The 17158-nt window shown below is 43.4% G+C and overlaps 1 long non-coding RNA gene across 1 annotated transcript in view; it reads left to right on the forward strand.

Annotated features, from left to right (window-relative positions):
* LOC127486772 (uncharacterized) overlaps nt 1-9179 on the forward strand; it is a 43735-nt gene extending 34556 nt beyond the window's left edge. Inside the window, exons 5-6 of the long non-coding RNA XR_007913371.2 lie at nt 2316-2438; nt 7175-9179. This is a non-coding gene — a long non-coding RNA (uncharacterized lncRNA). The remainder of the gene's footprint in view (nt 1-2315; nt 2439-7174) is intronic.
* Nucleotides 9180-17158: the final 7979 nt, after the last annotated feature.

Genomic DNA, 17158 nt, shown 5'->3' on the forward strand with positions numbered 1-17158 from the left:
AAAAGGATTTTCTTTATCTTTTGGTAACTAATTACATGAGGGAAAGAAATTTTGTGTTTTGTCAAGATAATCTCATGTATTTTCTATCTTTGGGTTTAGAAAACTGAATGTTAAGAGTTGATTTTTAATATCTTTTAAGTGTATATTTCTAGTAATCAAATATTAAATATACTTAATATGTAAAATATATTTAAACATAATTTGACTCTATATAAGTGAATGATTATTGTCTCATAATGATCAGAGATCCTATGTTAACCAAGTATTTTTAAATTTTTGATATCTTTGACATTTTTTTCAAAATCAAAGTTCTAAATTAACTGCTTTGCCCTTGATTTCTTTGTGGATCCCTGGAAATCAACAAAAGATGTAGTTTTCAACTTGCAGAGATGATGGCTAATTAGGCTCACTTTACATGAAAAGTATTATCTAGTTGCAATATCATAAATTTTAGGTTGTTACATTGATATAGAAATGTTATTGATGTAAGTTTTCCAGGGGTTATGTAACATTGAGAAGTCCAATGGTGAAATATTACAAGCTGCTGTTATTAAAAAAGGGGAGGAGGGTTCCTTGGGTACTTTAGAAGAATTTTGAAATTGCTCCAGTGCTATCAATGACTGAAATGATGAACTGGTTTGTAAGATACTGCTGTGCTTTTTCAAATCCTGTGGGCATCTCCTTTGCTAAATTACTTTAAAAATTTCAATTGTGATGATTTTGTCTTTGTCATTCACTGTTCTAGTTCTTCTCCAGGAAGATTTATATTTATAAGACCATTAAAATTAATTATAAATATGGGGTTCTTATGGAAGATCAATGGGGTAACCATGAATTTCTAGAATTCTGAAAAATAAAACAGAATTGTGAAACTGCTAATGGAGATCAAAAGAGAAAAAGTAATCATAGGAGAGTCAATGAACTGGTGAAATTTGTGGGTTTTTTATGTCTTAGTTAAAACATTGTTCTATTTTTTAAAATGATTTATTTATTTATTTGAAAAGCAGTATTACAGAGAGGCATGGGTAGAGAGGTTTTCCATCCACTGGTTCACTCCCCAAATGGCCATAATGGCCTGAGCTGGGCCAATCCGAAGCCAGTAGCCAGCAGCTTCTTCAGGGTCTCCCACATGGGTGCAGAGGCCCAAGGGCTTCAGCCATCTTCTACTGCTTTTCCAGACCACCCCAGAGAGTTGGATCAGAAGTGGAGCAGCCAGGACTTGATTTGAATCAGTGGCCATATGTGATGCCAGCACTGAAGGGGGAGGTTTATTTAACATTTTATGCCACAATGAGGGCAACCTCTAATAACATTTTCAATCATCTTCTGAACTGCAGCTTTTTTAAATTTCCATTTGATTGACTCCTTTCAAATTTCTAGTCATCTCCTGTAAGCTATTTTCTCCTCCTTTATTGTGGCCTGAGTTAGAAATGCTTATCTTTATGACATTGTGGCATAGCAGGTTAAGCTGCTGCCAGTGACAGCAGCAACTGAAATGGGCACTGGTCTGATTCCTCGTGGCCCAATTCTGATCCATCTCCTAGCTAATGCACCTGGGAAAGCAGGAGAGGATGGCCCAAGTCCTTGGGTCTCTGTAGCCCTGTAGGAGACAAGGATGAAGCTTCTATCTGTGGCTTCAGCCTGGCCCATCCCTGTAGTGGTGGCCACTGGGGAAGTGAACCAACAGATTGAAGGTCTCTTTTGTTTTCTCTTTCTGTAACTCTGCCTTTAAAATAAATAAATAAATGTTAAAAATGTTAATAAAAAATGTTAAAATGTTTACCTTGGAAGCCTAGGATAATAAGAGGGCTTGATTATTTACATCTGGGTAGCTTCATATCACGGTGCAGAGGCTGTAGGCTCTTGGTGGGAGAAGCATGCATCCCTTGCTATGTGCCAGAATCACAGCACTGTGTCTTTCCTACACAAAGTGGGGAGCACCACACATTCCTTTCTCCACCCTACTCCACTCTTTGTTTCTTCTGCCTTTTTTGGCTCCAGTTTTCTCTGCCTTTTTTTTTTTTTTTTTTTTTTAGTTTCTTCAGGTAGAATTGTAGATAATTGATTTCATATCTTATTATGAAATATAGATCTTTACAGCTATTTCCTCCCAAGCCTTGCTTTGCATTTTTCCATTAATTTGTGGTGTACTTTGATTCTAATCATCTTATTTCTGAATTTCCCATGTGGTTTCTTCAATAACTCACTGTCCATTTGGGAATATGATTCTTATTTATTACAAGTTTGAAGAATTCTCTAATATCCTTCTGGTTTTGGTTTCCAGAGTTGTAAATATTTTATTTTTTTTATTTGAGGAACTAAGAAACAGAGCAAAAGGGAGAGAGAAGCACAGGGATCTCCTATCAACTGGCTTTCTCCAGCTACCGCAATACCTGGACGCCACTAGCCTAAGGCCTAGCACTTAGAACTCAAGCCAGGTTTGTACCATGGATAGCAGGGCTCCAGATACTTGGCTCATTCTTGGCTCTTTTTCTTTTAGAAAGCTTTCATTTAATGAATACACATTTCATAGGTACAGCTTTAGGAATATAGCAGTTCTTCCCCCCTTCCCACCCTCCCATCCTCACTCCTGTCCCAACCTTCTACTCCCTCTGCTATCCCATTCTTCATAAAGATTCATTTTTAATTATATTTATATACAGAAGGCCAACTCTATACTAAGTAAAGATTTCAACAGTTTGCAGAGACACACAATGTCTAAAGTACTTTTGAAGATGAGTTTTACTGTTAATTCTCATAGCACAACTCTTTAAGGACAGAGGTCCTACATAGGGAGTAAGTACACAGTGACTCCTATTGTTGATTTAACAATTGACACTTATTTATGGTGTCAATGATCACCTGAGACTCTTGTCATGAGCTGCCAAGGCTATGGAAGCCTTTTGAGTCCACAAACTCTGTTAGTATGTAGACAGGGCCATAAAAAAAAGTGTAAAGTTCTCTCTAGCCTTCTGAAAAAGGTACCTCCTTTGATGTCCTCTTCTTTCCACTGGGGTCTCACTCACAGAGATCATTTATGTAGATTTTTTTTTTTTTTTGCTACAGTTCTTGGCTTTCCATGCCTAAAATGCTCTCATGGGATTTTTAGCTAGATCCAAAGGACTTAAAGCTGATTCTGATGTCAATGTGCTGTTTAGGGCATTTGTCATTCTATAAGTCTGCTGTGTGGCCTGCTTCCCATGTTGGATCATTCTCTCCTTTTTAATTCTATTGTTATTAGTATACACTTGATCTTATTTATGTGATCCCTTTGAGCCTATCTATATGAACAGTTACACATTTGTTTTTTTAAGAATTTATTTTTCTATTTAAAAGTCAGTTACACACAGAGAGAAAGAGAGGCAGAGAGAGAGAGAGAGAGGTCTTCTATCCAATGGTTCACTCCCCAGTTGGCTGCAACAGCTAGAGCTCTGCCGATCCAGAGCCAGGAGCTTCTTCCAGGTCCCCCACATAGGTGCAGGGGCCCAAAGACTTGGGCCATCTTCTATTGCTTTTCCAGGGCACAACAGAGCTAGATTGGAAGTGGAGCGATCGGGATTCAAACCGGTGCCCATATGGGATGCCGGCACTGGAGGTGGGACTTGAAGTGGTGCCCTTGTGGAATTCCAACACTGCAGGTGGATGGCTTTACCCTCTAAGCCATGGCCCCAGCCCCTTCTATATGTATTGTTTTCATCATTCAGCTTTTGAACTCTTTGTATCCCTTTTTTTTTTTTTTTTTTTTTTTTTGGGGGCCACTGCTGTGTTAAACAAAGATAAACTGCAGCTTACAGCACTGGCATCCCATACAGGCCCAGGTTCAAGTCCCAGCTGCACCATTTCCCATCCAGCTCCTGGCTAATGTACCTGGAAATGCAACAGAAGATGACCCAAGTACTTGGACACCTGCACCCACATGTGACACCCAGAATAAGCCCCTGCCTCCTGGCTTTGAATTGGCACAGCTCTGTGTTGCAGCCATCTGGAGAGTGAACCAGTAGATGGAAGATCTATATCTCTTCTCTCTAACTCTGCCTTTCAATTTAACAAATCTTTAAGATTCATTTTTGTCTTACTGTGAAATCATTAAACATTTCTCTTTATATTAATACACATTGTATTGTTCCTAGCTTTTTTAGTGTAGCCTGGTAATCTTTGCCTTTTTAAACTATTCAACTGAGAAATAGCTGTAGATATCTGTGGGGTACAATGTGATCATCCGATGAGTGTTAATTCTGGAATTGTCTAATCAGAATAATTCATTCATCACTTCCTACACTGTATGGTGAGTACTTTCAAAAGCCTCTCTTAACTTGAAATACAGCATTGTAGTTCCATGCTTTGCAGTATAGCTGTAGACTTGTTTCTCCTGTCCACTGGAAACTTTGTACCCCATGACCAATGTATCCCCTTTGTCCTTAATCCACCATTTCTCCCCCTCACTCGCTGGTAACCACAATTCTTCTCTACTGACATGCATTTCACAGGTGTACTCTGGTTGGCCCCAAACTGGGGACAGGGAGGTCGGGGCTTAGTCTCTACCCTTGGCCCAGGCAAGCACCCACAGGGCCCACTGGAGTGGTGGTGCTCTGCTATCCATGTCCCCTCCCCCAGCTGCGATCAGGTGCCTACAGCTGCTATTCTCCTATTGGAGCTCCCTCCCACAGGCGTGGCTGGGCACCGAGCTGCGGCCCAGGCAAGCCATTGCAGGGTGGGCATGGATCATGGATGGATGAGGGTGATGGGTGAGGGTGTGTAGTGCAGAAAGATGAAGATGGTTAGGAATCATGGGAAGCCAGCCCTTACCATGTTACCATTTTTCCTTTTATTAAATTTTGGGAAATTATTAAAATCCCTTAACTGTCCCACCACTCTGGTAGGTAGATTTGCAACTTTTACAGACTGCCACTATTTCTAAGGTATGCTACCTAGATACAATGTTGGGAGTTCTCTCATCTCATCTTAACTCTCACATTATGCTATACATAGCACCCATACTGAGTTAGGTCTTGGAATTCTTGGTAATAAAGAAGCAATAGGACTCAGAATACTGACTCAAAAATCTAGAAAAGTGAAATATTTAAAAATCTGAACATTGCCAACCAAGGCTGCCTGATCACTCTGCAAAAGCCCACAACAGCCAGGGTTCTATCTATGAAAGCCAGGAGGTAGGGACTCCATGTTGGTTTCCATGCAGATGGCAGAAATCCAAGTTTTTGAGCCATGATCTGTTGACTCAAAAGAACACTTGGGGCCAGTGCTGTGGTGTGGGTAAAGTCACCACCTGCAGTGCCAGCAATCCATATGGGCATCATTTTGAGTTCTGGCTGCCCAATTGCAATCCAGCTCTCTGTTATGGCCTGAGAAAGTAGAAGATGGTCCAAGTCCTTTGGCCCTTGCACCTGTGTGGGAGACCTGGAAGAAGCTCCTGGCTCCTGGTTTTGGATCAGTGTAGCTCTAGCCATTGCAGCCACCTGGGGAGTGAACCAGCAGATGGAAGACCTCTCTCTGTCTCTGTGTCTCTGTAACTATGCATTTCAAATCAATAACTAAAACTTTCAAAAAATAACTTTAAAAAAATACTTACAGTAAGTTGGTTTGGAGGTGTGGAATAGCCAGGACACACACCAAGCACTCTGATATATATGTGGTATGTCCAGAGAAGTAGCTTAACCTAGTGTATCATGATGCCTACTCTTCCAATGTCTGGTTTGTGCAGCCTGTGACCTAGGCCCTATGTGTCCAACAGGAAAGTCTCAGGATTTTCCATATGATTACTGCACAAGAAAGGAAACTCCCAAAGGTAAAATACTTTTCAAATTATGTTGGTATCATATATACTGTTGTCTCATGGGCTAGAACAAAAGTGAACTGGAAAATGTCAGGGGTCCCTGTGGAGAAGAATTATATCAAGGTTTGTATACAGAGAGGCTTGTCATAGAACAGTTAAAGAAAGCTGTTATGGATATATTATGTCAATTTTTCCTATACATAAGATTGTGGCCAAAAACTAATTTTTAAGCTGCATACTTTAATGAAAGTTTAGTTACATAAAAGCAAGAGATGTTGTAAGGGAAACAGTTAGTATGGCCTGAGTAATTTTCTGTGTAATATAGATACTAATGAAAGCAGGTTTCTTTTTGGTGTACTGCTAATTAATTGGACAATCCTGATGAATACTATAAATTAGTTAGGCAGTGACATTGATTTTTTTATGATTTATTTATGTATTTGAGAGGCTGTTACAGAGAGACAGAGACAGAAAGAGAGATGGTTTTCCATCTGCTGATCACTCCCCAAATGGCCTCATTGGCTGAGGCTGGGCCAATCTGAAGCCAGGAGCCTGGAGATTTTTCCAAGTCTCCCATGTTGGTGCAAGGGACCCAAGGATTTGGGTCTTCTCTTCTTTTTTTTTTTTTTTTTATTTGACAGGTAGAGTTATAGACCATGAGAGAGAGAGACAAAGACAAAGAGAAAGGTCTTCCTTCCATTGATTCACCCCGCAAATGGCCACCATAGCTGGAACTCTGCCAATCTGAAGACAGGAGCCAGGTGACCCTTTCTGGTCTCCCACATGGGTGCAGGGACCCAAGTACCTGGGCCATCCACTGCCCTCCCAGGCCATAGCAGAGAGCTGTACTGGAAGAGAAGCAACCGGGACTAGAACCAGTGCCCATGTGGGATGCCGGTCCCACAGGCAGAGGATTAACCCAGTGTGCCACGGTGCTGGCCCCAGGACTTGGGTTTTCATCCATTGCTTTCCCAGTCCATAGAAGAGAGCTAGATCAGAAGTGGAGCAGGTGTACTGGAATTGGTGCCCATATGAGATGCCCACACTGCAGCAGGAAGCTTTACCCACTACTCCACAGTGATGGCCCTGGCATTGATGTTTTTTACAGAATTGGTAACAAATTAATATTTTAATTAGCCCAACAAAAATATTAACCTGACTGATTGGTAGAGTTGTGTGTGCTCTTTCAGGGTCTTTTCTGCTCTTCCCATGTGTAAAGCCTATATTCCCCCATAGGGAGGGTAGTTTATTTTTGTTGCCCAGCTTATATGCCCATTTGTCTATATGCATTTCCTTCATGATATTGCTAGCACAGTAGACTTTAGGAAGAATCTAGACTATTTGTCTCACCACTCTCTCTGAATAATTTCTCTTCTCTTTCAGATAAGATCCTGGAGACATCTACATGTACCTGAGACAAACAAAAATGAATTTATTGCCAGTAAGTTATTTATTCCTCAGCTTCTTTCACATTGTAGTTTATTTTATTTTATTTTATTTTTTTGACAGGGAGAGTTAGACAGTGAGAGACAGAGAGAAAAGTTTTCCTTCCGTTGCTTCACCCCCGAAATGGCCGCTACAGCTGGTGCCCCAGCTCCAGTTCTTTGTGACCATTTTGAGAGTGAACCAGTGGGTGGAAGACTTCTCTGTTTCTCCCTCTCTGTAACTCTACTAAGAAGGAGAAGAAGAAGAAAAACATGCAGAACACAAACTGGTGCCCGTATGTGATGGTGGCACCATAAGTGGACATATAGCATACTATGCCACAACACTGGCACTGAGAGAGAGACCGTGACTTTCAGTCAACTGATTTACACTCCAAACACCCACAGCAGGCAGGGCTGAGACAGGGTCATAGGTGAGAACCAGGAATGTAGTCCTGGCCTCTCACTTGAGTTGAGAAGCCTACATTCTAGAGTTGTCAACACTGACTTCTAGTGTCTAGATTTGCAAAATCTAAAATTAGGAGCCAGCCCTGAAAGCACAGCTGGAAATGCTGCTGTGGGACCAGGGCATTAGGCTAAATGACTCTTTTCCCTTGCCATGATAGAAACTGCTGCACGCCTTCTCCTGGAAGTTAACCTGTTTGTATCATGACATCACTGAAAGTTTCTTCTCTTTTTACTGGTGTCCTATTGATTGCATTCTGCAATTCACCTTGACAGGTTGACCCTATATCATCTGACACATCTGTATCTCCAGCTTGGGCTTCTTGCACAGCATGTAGACCACTATATTTACTCCCTGTTGAGTGTTTCCTTATAGCCATCCAAATGGCACCTCAAGCTGCTCAAATCTAAAATGAAAACCTGGGGCTGACATTGTGACATTGTGGTATAGTGGGTTAAACAGCTGCCTAGGATGCCAGCATCCCTTAAGGATTTTGGTTTGTTTCCTGGTTGCTCCATTTCCAATCCAGCTCCCTGTTTAGCATACCTGTGCAAGCAGCAGAAGTTAGTCCACCGGCGCCATGGCTCACTAGGTTAATCCTCCACCTTGTGGCACCGGCACACCGGGTTCTAGTCCCAGTTGGGGCACCAGATTCTGTCCCGGTTGCCCCTCTTCCAGGCCAGCTCTCTGTTGTGGCCAGGGAGTGCAGTGGAGGATGGCCCAAGTGCTTGGGCCCTGCACCCCATAGGAGACCAGGAGAAGCACCTGGCTCCTGCCATTGGATCAGCGCAGTGCGCCAGCTGCAGCACACCATTGGCGGCCCTTGGAGGGTGAACCAACGGCAAAAGGAAGACCTTTCTCTCTGTCTCTCTCTCTCACTGTCCACTCTGCCTGTCAAAAAAAAAAAAAAAAAAAAAAAAAGAAGTTAGTCTGTGGGGAGCAACTCGGACTAGACTGTTACTGGAATTAAGACTTATTCTATGCATCTGCTCTCCCACAATATGGCGCTGGGAGAGGAGTAAACAGCTTCTACCCAGCTGCCTCTCACCAACTTGACAAGCTGCAGGAGCTGCTCCTGATTGGAGGAGAGCGGCGTGCTCAGCGTGTGGGCAGCCGAGTTAGGATTGGCGGAGGAGGACTATAAAGGAGGAGAGAGACGGCATTCACCAGGAACATCTATAGGGAATATCTATGGGGAACATCTAGCTGAAGGAACACCTGTGCAGCCCCCGAGAGAGCCGGCCGGCGGTGTGCCGCTCCCCTGTGGAAGTGGGGAATGTGGCCAGGGGGAACTGCCCTTCCACGGAGGTGGAAGGGATAGTACCCAACCCGGGAAGAACCAGCAGCAAACCCAGGGAGGGCCGAGCAGACGAAAGAACAGCGCAGGGTCCTGTGTTGCTCCTCCACGAAGACGGGGAGCGACATAATGGTGCCGTGACTCGGATATGAAGCCTAGGCAGGGTTTAGTGTCGTTCCTCCATGAAGAGGGGGAGCGACATAATGGTGCCGTGACTCGGATAGGAAACCTAGCTCGGATAGGAAACCTAGAATGGATAGCAAACTTAGGAGGGAAGAAACGGGAAGAACTGGGAAAATATCGGAGAGAGAGACTAGCAAACAGCCTAGGGAAAAGCCGGACGAAAAGGGTGCCGGAAGAAGCTATTGAAAGCCTAGGCGTAGACTCAGATACGGACTACGAGGGGAAGCTGGGAGAAATCTCTAAGGTCGAAAGCGAAAGTGAAAGCTAGAACAAACAGACTCGGATGCGGACTGTGGGGAGAGGCCAGGAGAAATGAGGGAGGAGTATTGTTGGAGGAAAGCTTGGGGAAACATACCGGGTAGAGAAAATGTTAGGGAAATTGAAGCCGCGGGGGGCAGGCCAAGGCGGAAACGGAAGCCATTTTGGGATTCTCAAGTTAGCCCGGGAATAGGGGGCGAAAGGTTGAAACCAGAAGCTGAAACGTAAGCCAGATTGGGATCCGTCTGATTAGCCCGGGGAGCAAAGGACAGGAAGCCAAACCGTGGGGCGGAGACGTATGCTGGGTTGAATTCGCCAGGCTAGCCCGGGGAACTTAGATTGAATGCTAGTGGCGGACACGTAAGCTACGCTGTGTTACTCGCGGAAGCCGCCGCGTGCAGAGAGAGCACGGGGCGTGAATAGATAGGGAACGGGGCTGGCGTGAGGCCGTGGTGCAGACGCGAAGGGCGTGGAGACCGCAGAGCGCGCGAAGCCAAGCCGCGCAAAGCCGGGAAGCTGCGCAGATGAGAGAGGCGCGGGCTGAAGTGGCTCAGCCGGGAAGCCGCCGAGAAGCAGCCTCGGGGCGGGCAGCGGGAAGCTGCGGGGATAAGAGAAACAGAAGTTTAGAAGTAAGATGAGAGAAATAGGAATGCTGGAAGATAGAAGTAAAATGGGAGAAATAGGAATGCCCGGAGATAGAGAAATAGAGAAATAGAAAGGCCTCCCTACAACACTGCAATGTGAGAGCTTGGATTCGGTCTGCCTGATTAAGTGAGGCGATGAGCACGATGAGCACCTGCGGCGGCTAGCAGCTTATGCGCCGCAGGTCACCGAAGACAGGCACGAATTAACATCAGTAAGGCCTCCCCACAAAAAGGCAATGAGAAGGCTTGGATTCAGTTTGCCTGATAGGGCTTGTAAGCCCCTGCAGGCAGAGCAGAGCATGCGCTGCAGGGCACCGAACACAGGCACGCATCAGCGCCTAAAAACCTCCTCACAACATGGCCAAGAGAGGACCCGGATTTGGTTTGCCTGATTGATAGGACTTGTAAGAGCCTGTGGCAACTCTATCAAGTAGAGCAGAGTGTGTGCCGCGGGACACCGAAGACAGGCGCGTATCAACGCCAAAAAATAAAAAGAAAGGGGGATCTGTGGGGAGCAACTCGGACTAGACTGTTACTGGAATTAAGACTTATTCTATGCATCTGCTCTCCCACAATATGGCGCTGGGAGAGGAGTAAACAGCTTCTACCCAGCTGCCTCTCACCAACTTGACAAGCTGCAGGAGCTGCTCCTGATTGGAGGAGAGCGGCGTGCTCGGCGTGTGGGCAGCCGAGTTAGGATTGGCGGAGGAGGACTATAAAGGAGGAGAGAGACGGCATTCACCAGGAACATCTATAGGGAACATCTATGGGGAACATCTAGCTGAAGGAACACCTGTGCAGCCCCCGAGAGAGCCGGCCGGCGGAGTGCCGCTCCCCTGCGGAAGTGGGGAATGTGGCCAGGGGGAACTGCCCTTCCACAGAGGTGGAAGGGATAGTACCCAACCCGGGAAGAACCAGCAGCAAACCCGGGGAGGGCCGAGCAGACGAAAGAACAGCGCAGGGTCCTGTGTTGCTCCTCCACGAAGACGGGGAGCGACATAGTCCAAGTGCTTGGGCACCTGCACTGGGTTTCACCTATGTGTGAGACCAGACGAAGCTTCTGGCTCCTGATTTCAGTCTGGTTCAGCTCTAGCTGTTACACCCATTTAGGGAGCGGGGCAACTGATGGCAGATCTATTTCTGTCTTCAGTCTCTCAAAACTATGTCTTTCAAAAGAAGTTAGTTAATCATTAAAAATAAATAAGATTAAAAACACATAATTCATTCTTTCATTTTAAATATTACTGCCTAATATCCTTTACCGAAATAATCAAAATTAAAATTTTTCTGGAATGCTCCTTAAGCTTATATCTTTTTTCTCAGCAACTTTATATTTAAGGAATGCAAACTTCATGCATTTCATAATTATGATGTTAAGAACATAGTGATTCTTCCCACCATGCTCACCCTCCCACCACACTCTCACACCTCTTCTTCCTCCCTCTCCTATTCCCATTCTTATTTTTTACTAAGATCTATTTGCAATTAACTTTATACACATGATTAACTATATTAATTAAAGAGTTAAACAAATAATATGAAAAAACTGTTCAATAGTTGAGAAAGGCTGTTCAAAGTTATTTCTTCTCAAATTGTCAATTTCAATTCTATAATTACCTTTAGGTGCTCTACTAGTTATCACAGATCAGGGAGAACATATGGTTAAGTGTGATGTTTTCCAGTTTCATGGATTTTGTTGCAAATAACAGGATTTTATTTTTTAATCTCTGTTAATATTATGTGGAGTACATATGCCATAATTTCCTTTTTTAAAAAAGATTTATTTATTATTTATTTGAAAGTGAGTGTTACACTGGAGAGGCAGATTTTTTTTTAAGATTTATTTATTTATTTGAAAGAGTAACACAGAGAGAGGAGAGGCAGAGAGAAAGAGGTCTTCCATCCATTGGTTCACTCCCCAATTGGGCACAACTGCCCGAGCTGGGCCCATCCTAAGCAAGAGCCAGGAGCTTCTTCCAGATCTCCCATGCAGGTGCAGGGGCCCAAGGACTTGGGCCATCTTCTACTGCTTTTCCAGGCCATAGCAGAGAGCTGGATCAGAAGTGGAGCAGCTGGGTCTAGAACTGGCACCCATATGTGATGCTGGTGCTTCAGGCCTGAGCATTCACCTGATGCACCACACTACTGGACCCAAGAGGCAGAGATTTTTTTTAACATTGAGATTTTTATTATCCCCGGTATAAACATCAATATTCCTTCTCTCCTGTCCTTTTCTTATTATGTTCTTCCCTTCCTATTCCAGTAGGTACAAGGTTTCTTCAGATCCCCTTCTCTCTCCTTTTCTGCATTCTTTGATCTTTTTCTTTAGGATATTTCATTCACTCTATTCACTGAAATTCTGCTGCTTTGGTCTCTACTGAGCTCTACATTGTATTTCTAGTTGCCAGTTGCTGATCCCAACACAATTAACAACAGAAAATTCAAACACAATGTGTCCAAGTTCAGTCTCACTTCTTTCCATCATATTCTTGTTGATTTTTTTCCCCAATTTCAATTTCTTGTGCCATGTCCATGCAGTCTTTCATGCACACATCATGGACTTGAACTCATTTTAACCCTCCACACAACCCATTGGTGCTGAATTGTGTTTGTGCTTCCTATCTCTTGTGTTCTCTATTCTTAATACTCTATGTTTAATGGTTAGTGATGATATTTCTTTCTGATTTCTTATCCAATTCTTCCTTTCTTTCTCTCCATTCTCCTTCCAGAGTTTGTCTTAAATGCAAATCTGGGGGCTGGTGATGTGGTGCCTACCTCTGATATGGGTTCCTGTTTTTGTTCCGACTGCTCATCTTCCTATCTAATTTTTCTCTTCCTGTTTTGAAAAGGGAAGATAGATATCAATTAGGTTAAGACCCAAAAGAGGCCAGTGCCGTGGCTCAATAGGCTAATCCTCCGCCTTGCGGCACCGGCACACCGGGTTCTGGTCCCGGTTGGGGCTCCGGATTCTGTCCCGGTTGCCCCTCTTCCAGGCCAGCTCTCTGCTGTGGCCAGGGAGTGCAGTGGAGGATGGCCCAAGTGCTTGGGCCCTGCACCCCATGGGTGAACCAATGGCAAAGGAAGACCTTTCTCTTTGTCTCTCTCTTCAGTATCCACTCTGCCTGTCAAAATAAATAAATAAATAAATAAATAAACAACCCAAAAGAGTAAGTGATCTATTTTGACATTGAAGATGAAAAGGCAAATCTGAGGTCCTGCCACCAAAACCCCAGGTATTATTTAGGTAAATTTTTCACAGTCAGCATTATCCAAAGGAATGATAAAAAAAAAATCCTTTAAATCTACCATTAAAAAGAGAATATTCAGGAGGAATTAAATTGGGATTAGGTTATAGGTGTCCATATTATATGCTGGCATCATAGGTAGTGACCTTACTTAAAATGCTACAATGTCATCCTCCCCAAATTTATTTTTAATTAATTAATTAATTAATTGACAGGCAGAGTGGACAGTGAGAGAGACAGAGAGAAAGGTCTTCCTTTTGCGTTGGTTCACCCTCCAATGGCTGCCACGGCCACCGTGCTGCGGCTGGCGCACCGCGCTGTTCCATAGACAGGAGCCAGGTGCTTATCCTGGTCTCCCTGGGGTGCAGGGCCCAAGCATTTGGGCCATCCTCCACTGCACTCCCTGGCCACAGCAGAGAGCTGGCCTGGAAAAGGGGCAACCGGGACAGAATCCTGCGCCCTGACCGGGACTAGAACCCGGTGTGCCGGCGCCACAAGGTCAAGGATTAGCCTAGTGAACCGCGGCACCGGCTCCCAAATTTATTTTTAAAAACCTTGTTACCCTGATCTACTTTGAACATCTGTCTCACTTGAGCTAACACTTTTCAATTAGATATGTATATACATGCCTACAGATTACATTGTGATTTCCTTACAGAATCAGAATTTTACTCATCTTGTTCTTGCTGGGCTTTCAGGCCCTTATAATATGAGTAACTAGAGTATAGTAAATTTTGTAATTACAAAGTTAATATACAGGTAATGTGTTTTTATTCTCACTTTTCTGTTGACATATAGCACACAAAAACTAGCTTCTCATGTGGGAAGCATAGTAGACGCAGAAATGAAAGTAGCTCTCTTTTTTTTTTGACTCAGAGCTGATGTCTTTTGGAGACATGTGCTGTTACAGGTTTTGACTGTGGGCTTCAGCCAGGAGGAGCAACAGGACCTGGACAATGCTCAGAAGATCTTGTATGGGAATGTGATACCAGAGAACTATAGTAGCCTGCTGTCCTTGGGTGAGGGAAACTCCCAAGCCACTTCCCATTTGGCAAAGAGTCCTTATATGGTTTAACGTTACCCAGACCCCTTATGCAGCCCCTACATTTCCAGACAAGAGAAAGAAATCATTGGGCTGGTGGAGCAACTGTTTTCAGCAATAAGTTGCATAGTCCTCTGACCCAGGCCAAATATACTGCCAATACCCAGGGGATTCATTATATTTTATAAGGTCACAGGTGAATATCTAGGTGGTGAAACATGATTTAGTAGGCTAATGGAAAGCTGAAGAGGGACCTATGACCTAATTTCTAATTCTCAGTTAATGTCAAGTTCAGCAATTCATGTGTATCTACTCAAGTCTACTCTTAAAAGGTTTTGAGCTTTTGTTTAACTATATCCAATAACTGGAAGCTCAAAATTTAATGAGATACTCTATTTTCTTTGTAAACAGCAAAAGTAGTTTTAAAAGTTTCCTTAAATGAAGTGAAAAAGAAGCATATTAGACTGTATTGGGTTGAATATTATTTCACTCAAATTCATGTCAACTTCAAATCTCAGAATGTGATTTTATTTGGAAATAGAATCTTTGCAGGTCTAACTAGCTAAACTAAGATCATCCCAGATCAAGATGGGCCCTAAATTCAAGGTGTGGTATTTTCATAAGAAGGTCACCTGAAGACACACAGAAAGGAAAACATCATGACAACAGAGGTAGAGATTTGGGACATACAGCTTCTAGCCAATGAATGCCAAGGACTGCGGGCAGCTACCAAAAGCAAGGAAGATGCAAGGAGGTATTCTTCCCCATCATTAGAGAAAATGTGGCCTTGCTGACACTCTGACCTCAGACTTTCAGCCTCCAGAACAAAAAAATGAATACATATTATTGGTGCTAGCTTTACTTATTTATTTATATTTGAAAGGAGAGGGGGGGAGAGAGCAGAAAGCCTTTAGCTCAAGAAAGTATCAGGTTGTGAGCCAGTTCTCCATTGTTTGCAGGGAAATACATTATAATTTTATATCTCAAGACAAAATATTTCTTTTTCTTTAAGATTTATGTATTTATTTATTTGGAAGTCAAAGTTACACAAAGAGAAGTGGGGCAGAGAAGAGAGAGAGAGGTCTTCCATCCTATGGTTCACTCCCCAACTGGCCGCAATGGCTGCAGCTGTGCAGATCTGAAGCCAGAAGCTAGGAACTTCTTTCAGGTCTCCCATGCAGGTACAGGGGCCCAAGAACTTGGGCCATCTTCTACTGCCTTCCCAGGCCATAGCAGAGAGCTGGATTGAAAGTAGAGCATCTCGACCTCGAAACAGTGCCCATATAGGATGCTGGCACTTCAGGCCAGGGTGTTAACCCCGCTGTTCCACAGTAGAGGCCCCAAAATCTTTCTTTTCCCAAGACTCAAGAGTCTGCTAGGGAAAAATAATTTCAAGCTGATCTCTGTCCATGATTGTAACTGTAGCTGTAGCTTTTCATTTTAATGCCCCCTCCCTACTGTGCCTTTCAAGGGGGTGTACTTCTTCAAGAAGATGCTTAAGTACTGAAAGGAATTTGTTATGTGTGGAGACTGCAACAAGATAGTACTGTAATCCCCCCGCAGTGGGAAACATCTACATTCAGCCTGTGAGCAGGGAGTCTTGGGAAAGACATGGAGATGGTCAGTCTGAGGAAAGGACCTTGGATGTATGTCAGATTCAATCAAGTGTCACCCTGGTTGATAAGAAAATACATTAGAGTAAGGTGCAACTCATTCAACTAGAACATTAATTTTGTATCCCCACTATGTATCAACCAGAGACTTAAACACAACTTAAACACAACTGGTATGGTTTTTAAAATATTTAAAATATTTATTTGAAGGATTTTCTTAATATTTTACTTATTTGAAAGACAAATTTATAAGGAGAGATAGAAACAGACATAGAGAAAGAGAGAGAGAGATCGACCTGCTGGTTCACTCTCCAAATGGCCACAATGACCAGAGCTGAGCCAATTTTAAGACCAGGGATAGGAGCTTCTTCTGAGTTTCCCACTTGGGTGCAGGGGGCCAAGCACTTGGGCCATCTTCTACGGTTTTCTCAGGCCATCAGCAAGGACTCAAACTGTGACCCATATGGGATGGCTGCATTGCAACCAGCCTTGTAACCTGCTGCACCACAGAGCTGATCCATAAAGAGACAGTTTTTAAGATTTATTTATTTGAAAGACAGAGTACAGAGAGATGTGGAAGCAGAGAGAAAGGTCTTCCATCTACTGGTTCACTCTCCAAATGGTCACCATGGCCAGAGCTGAGCTGATTCGAAGCCAGGAGCCAGGGCCAGGAGCTAATTTCAGGTCTCCTACATGGGTGAAAGGACTCATTCACTTGGGCCATCTACATCAACAAGATCTACCCCATATCCTGAAGCATGTTTTCAATTATGCCATATCCTGTAGCACACACTAACTCAGCCTCATCTGCATTTGCTCCTGGATAGCTTTCCCAAGTTCAAATTTGCACTTCTAAATAAATTCCTAATTCAGAAGTGGGTGCTTCATTTTTATATTAGAGCCACAAATGCTGTCTCTCAAACTTCCTTATCAGCAACTTCTTTCAAGCACAACTGATGTACAGTGCTTAACTCATTGGGTGCACCACCTATTCACTACTAGTTTACAATGACAGTTTTCCATCCATCAACTCTTAACAGAAGCCGGTAAAAAGCTGAACTAATAACTTTCTACACTGCATGCTTAGTGACTCTTCCCATACAGGTATTGTTGTATCTGCAGTTTTTTTTTTTTTTTTGAAGATTTTATTTATTTGAGAGACTGAGTTACAGACAGAGACAGGGAGACAGAGAGA

Source organism: Oryctolagus cuniculus, chromosome 12, assembly GCF_964237555.1.
Source record: "Oryctolagus cuniculus chromosome 12, mOryCun1.1, whole genome shotgun sequence".
Taxonomy (NCBI): Eukaryota; Metazoa; Chordata; class Mammalia; order Lagomorpha; family Leporidae; genus Oryctolagus; species Oryctolagus cuniculus.